Below are 5,848 nucleotides of genomic sequence, written 5' to 3' on the forward strand. Positions count from 1 at the left end.
CCAAAGTGACGTAGTAGGAGGTGGACATGATTCCACTAATTTGATGATGGAAATTGGGTACAATTCCACTAATATAAATCGGATGATGAAGGCCAACCACGTTACAATGAAATTGAGGACAATCCCACTTTCTCAATTTGGGAAATTAAAGGACAGCCACATTGAAATGAGAATGGGATGAAACAATTAATGAAGATGGACTTAATTCCAAATAAGAATGTAGATTAAAGGGTGATAGTGTTTAAGAATAGGGTCGGCATAAATAAGAGAGGCGGCATCGAAGACAAGGGGGGAGTCCAAAGCTCTAACAATTCCTTGTATAAAATTCGACGTGCCCATAAAACAAAACGAATATCCCATATATATAGGAACCCTAAACCTAGATTTCTAATAAAGGTAAACAAGCTAAATAAATACAAATAAAAAATAAAAACAAATAGCAATACGAACCCAAAGATGAAAGTTTAAGTTTAGGTAGTCTCTTCATGCCAAGTAGACAATGATAAAATCTTGAAGGTGGGTGTGGAAATTGAGGATGCTCCATTCCTTGAAAAGGCCTTAGTGACAATGCTCGAAGTAGCTTGAGCAATAGCTTTGGCACGAGCCCTCGTGATAGGTCCATTTGAACGAACGCTCAACATGTCTTCCTCTTGAGCCTCCGTCAATGTCAATGGTGGAACTGCATCACTCTCCCCTTCTTGGCCTCGAATCGTCCTTGATTCATCAATGTCAAGGTCCGGTGGAGTGTAAGGAGACAAGTCGGCGACGTTGAAGGTCGCGTGCACCCCATAGTCAATAGGAAGCTCTAGCTTGTAGGCATTAGGTCCATATGCTTCCAAGACCTTGAAGGGTCCATCTCCTCTCGGGGCTAGTTTAGAACGTCTCCTACACGAGAAACGCTCCTTCCTTAGGTGCAACCAGACAAGGTCCCCGGGAGCAAATGTGATACGGCGTTGGCCCTTGTTGGCCTTGTGCTCCAGCTACCTGGCTCTCCGTTCCAGCTGCTCCTTAATCTTAGCATGCAACTCCTGAATCATCTCGGCCCGTGCAGCTTCACGAACATGGTCTCCGTCCTTCAAAGGATGCGGCACCAAGTCCAAAGATGATAAAGGGTTGCGGCCATACACCACCTCAAATGGGGACATCTTTATAGCTGAATGGATAGACCTGTTATAAGAAAATTCAACAAAAGCAAGTAAGTCCTCCCAACGGCGCGGGTTGGCCCTAAGCATTGTCCTAAGCAAAGTCCCTAAGGTTCGGTTGGTCACTTCCATTTGGCCATCAGTTTGAGGGTGATAGCTAGTAGAGAATAGAAGACTGGTACCTAACTTACCCCACAATGTTCTCCAAAAATGGCTAACAAATTTCACGTCTCTATCACTAACTATAGTACGTGGAATACCATGTAAGCGAACCACATGCTCAAAGAATAAAGAAGCACAATTGGAAGCATTGTTGGTGAACTTACATGGTATAAAATGAGCCATCTTAGAGAATCGATCGACCATCATGAAAATAGAGTCCCTCCCCTTCTTAGATCTTGCCAACCCCATCACAAAATCCATGGACATATCCTCCTAAGGTGCCCGTTGTATGGGTAAGGCTGTGTAGAGTGAGGGGCTTGACCTAGACTTGGCTTTATGGCAAGTGACACAAGCATTGCAAAATTTAGTTACTTGTTTAGTCATGTGTGGCCAATAAAAGTGTTCCTTAAGAGCGGCTACGGTTTTGGCTATCCCGAAATGTACTCTACTCTCATGTGCTTCCTTAATTAGGAGACCCCTAATAGAAGACGATGGAATGCAAAATTTCCCACCCTTATAGAGGTGCCTTTAGTCAAGGAAATAGGTATCTAAGGCTCCTTGAGATGCGCAAGTGTCATAAATAAATTTAAAGAAAGTATCATGCTTATATAATTCCTTAATTAAAGAAAACCCAAAGATCAAGGGAAGACAAGAGAACATACCTGTGAGAAAGGCCGATGTGAGAAAGGCCGTCGGCTGCCACATTCTCCTTACCTTTTTTATGAAGCACCATATATGGAAAGGTCTCCATGAACTCTACCCGCCTAGCATGCCGACGGCCAAGGATGGATTGGTGCTTGAGATAAGCCAAGGCCACATGGTCCGTATGGATGACGAACTCCTTAGGCCACAAATAATGTTGCCATGTCTTCAATACCAGAATAAGAGCATAAAGCTCTTTATCATAAGTAGGATAGTTGAGAGTGGAGCCGGACAACTTCTTACTGAAATATGCAATGGGGCGGCGTTCTTGAATAAGAACTCCACCTGTCCTGATGTTGGAGGCGTCGCACTCAACCTCAAAGGTTTTGTTGAAGTTCGGTAACTATAGCAAAGGAGCATGGCATAGGCGATCCTTAAGGTTCATGAAGGCCGCCTCATGCTTCGGCTCCCAAGTAATGGTGGTGCCCTTCTTTGTCAACTCATGTAGGGGCGCGACTATTGAGCTAAAATCCCTCAAAAACCGCCTATAAAATCCAGCCAACCCTAAGAAAGACCGCACTATGGTCGCTATAGTAAGGGTAGGCCACTCCTTGATAGCGTGGACCTTTTCCTCATCCACACGTAGCCCATCCTTAGAAACTATAAAAATCCTAAGAAAATAGTAGTGTCCAAGCAAAACACACATTTTGACAAGTTGACGTACAATTGCTCGTTCCTAAGACATTGTAGGACTTGTCTAAGATGAGAAACATGTTCATTTGAAGACCGACTATACACTAAAAAGTCATCAAAATACACAACCATAAATTTCCCCAAAAAATGTCTAAGTACATGGTTCATCAATCTCATAAAGGTACTTGGGGTATTGGTGAGTCCAAATGGCATCATAAGCCATTCATAAAGGCCATACTTTGTTTTGAAGGTCGTCTTCCATTCATTGCCTTCCTTCATGCGGATTTGATGGTAGCTGCTCCTAAGATTGATCTTAGAAAAGTGGATGGCTCCATGCAACTCATCGAGCATGTCGTCTAGGCGAGGAATTGGATAACGGTACTTTACCGTTATTTGATTAATGGCCATGCAGTCCATGCACATTCTTCATGTACCCTCCTTCTTTAGCACCAAAATCACTGGCATGCCATAAGGACTTAAACTTTCTCATACATAGCCCTTCTCTAAGAGCTCAGTGACTTGACGCTGGAGCTCCTTAGTCTTTTCCGGACTTGCCCGGTAGGCTGCACGATTAGGCAAAGAAGCCCTAGGAATTAAGTCAATTTGATGCTTGATCCCACGAAGTGGCGGAAGACCTTCGGAAATCTCATCAGCCATAACATCCGGGAACTCCTGCAAAAGACAAGTCACAGAAGAGGGTAAATCATCTACAGTTTTAAAAACATATAGACATGCAGTAGGAATCAATAAGAAGTAAGGAGAACGTCCCTGAACGATTAGAGTAATATCCCTCGAATGTGCCATGAGTAATCGTCGCTCACAACGACCCTGAATTGTAAATGTAGGGTCCGCAGGCAGTTGGGATCCAAATCTGGTGATTGCAGGTGCCCTAGGAAGCTGCTGTGCTTTGTCCTGGTGGCCCGTGTGCTATGTTGGGTCCTGTTGATTTTCAACCTTTTCCTTGGTGCCTTCATTGGTTAAAGGGGCCTCATAGGGGGTGGGAACAACCCGCAAGGTGGCTGGACCTGAAGAGTGCTCCACCTTGGTTGACGCTTTGAGATTAGGCGAATACTTGAGCTCGGTAGGTGTCATGGGCTTGACTGCCTCGTTTGTCTGCTCCAAAGATTTGATGCGGTCTCTTTCCATATAGTCAAGGATTATTTCCTGTGGTGTCATGGGGAGAAGGGTTACCCTACGCCCCTTGTGCTGGAAGGTGTATGTGTTAAAGAACCCATCATGCACGGTCTTCTTATCATATTGCCAAGGGCGACCTAGAAGGAGGTTAGTAGCGTCCATAATCACAACATCACAAGTAACGGTATCAACATAAGTACCAATAGAGAATGTGATGTGGCATTTCCTTTTTACCACATCACCTTTACCTTTTGAAATCCATTGGAGGCTATAAGGTTGAGGATGTGGCGAAGTAGGTAAGTTCAAAACCCTCACTACTTTTTCATTCAAGATGTTGCAGCAAGAACCACTATCTACTATTGCACTCAAAGATGAAGTACCTATAAGGCACCTTGTGTGAAATAAATTCTCTCGTTCGTCCCCTACAAAAGCATCTTTCACTATCAAAGCACAACGAGCTACAAGGGAAAGAGGCGTTCCTTCATTCAAGTCCGGGGGACCACAAGCATAAGGCTCCTCATCAGCGAAGTCATCATAAACAGGTTTCGGATCCTCGTCATCGTCAATTGATTCATACCCCGTAGCTTAAGAGAACAATACCTTCCTAGGATTTGGAAAATCGCGCACAATATGACTGCGCCCGCCATATTTATAGCATACTCTATCGCTCGTCTTGTCTTGACGGGGGCCATATGGAGGTTGAGATGGGGCAGCAGCAAGTTTAGAAGTCTCGGTGGGGCGTGTAGGCTGGCTAGAGATAGGAGTTTGAGACATAGGCTGCACACGAGCATCAAAATTAGTAGAAAACTTAGGACTAAGGTTAGAATCATACCTTTTTGTTGAAGAAGCTGAGAGCTAAGGATAGACCTTCTTGCGCACAAGTTTAAGGTGGACCTTTTGAGCGGCGTGTGCGAGAGTAGTTAAGTCCTTGATGGGCAACACATCGACTTCTTCCCTCAAATCAGCATGAAGACCATGGAGAAATTTGGTTCGAATGGTGGCCGGAGTGACACTCATGCCGACCTTGAAATACAAGTCCTCTAGTTATGCAAAGAACTCAAGAGGTGTTTGAGTTCCTTGTCGAGCTAAGGCTATCTTCAATCTCATCTCATTCTTATATTCCGGAGGCACATACTTTTGAGTCATGATGAAGACAAGTTGGTGCCATTGTCTAATAGGTTCACATCCCATGCGAGCTCTATTTGCCACATCTCTATGCCACCACGACCTTGCGGCTCCTTGGAAGTGCAAAGTGGCAATCTCCACCTTTTCCTCTTCGGAATAGTGGCAATGCTGAAGTGCATGTTCTGTCGCCTGTAACCAATCCAAAAAGATAGCCGCATCATATTCACCAATAAAGTTTTCAATCTTTACCTTGATATCGCATCTAGAGTTATGATTGGGTTGAACTTGGCATTTCTCCTCAAAGCCGCGATCATCGTGATTGTTATATGCATTCCCACGAACTCCATTGTGGCCTCTCCTATGCCTAGGCTGCACATTCTCATACTCATCATAGGCATTAGCATTAACAGTATTATGAAACAAATGTGTAGGGATGTAAGGAGGAATCCACCCCTTCGGATGAACTTGGTTCTCGATAGGTTCAGCAAGCGGGGGGTGGTAGTTACCTGGGTTTACCTGGCCAGCTAAGTGCATATCCTCCTCATCATATTCACTGAAAGTAAGTGGAGAATAGGGCTAAAAGGAGCTTGGGGTGCAGGCTGCGTATGGCCTCTATCTAGCCGTGTGGTAGGCCGTGCATTGTTGGTACAGACGAAGTGACGCCCATAGTAATGAGTATCAGGGTTAGAGTGATCATACCTGTGCCGCTCAAGTGATTGGTGGTTGCCTCTTGGGGTGTCCGCATGGTCCGAGTAATGACCATTATCATCGAGGTCTCTAGAGTTGGATCTTGGTTGCCACCGATCATCAATGTCATCGATAGTAGGCCTCTCAATGACAGACTGCAGCCTGTTAGACTGCTTGTGGTGAACATGTTGTTGTTGTGATGATGACGCTAGTCCCTTACTCCTATCATGCCGGGAGTGTTGAAGAACTTATTGTCCGGCACT

This window comes from Ricinus communis, chromosome 2, assembly GCF_019578655.1.
Source record: "Ricinus communis isolate WT05 ecotype wild-type chromosome 2, ASM1957865v1, whole genome shotgun sequence".
NCBI lineage: Eukaryota > Viridiplantae > Streptophyta > Magnoliopsida > Malpighiales > Euphorbiaceae > Ricinus > Ricinus communis.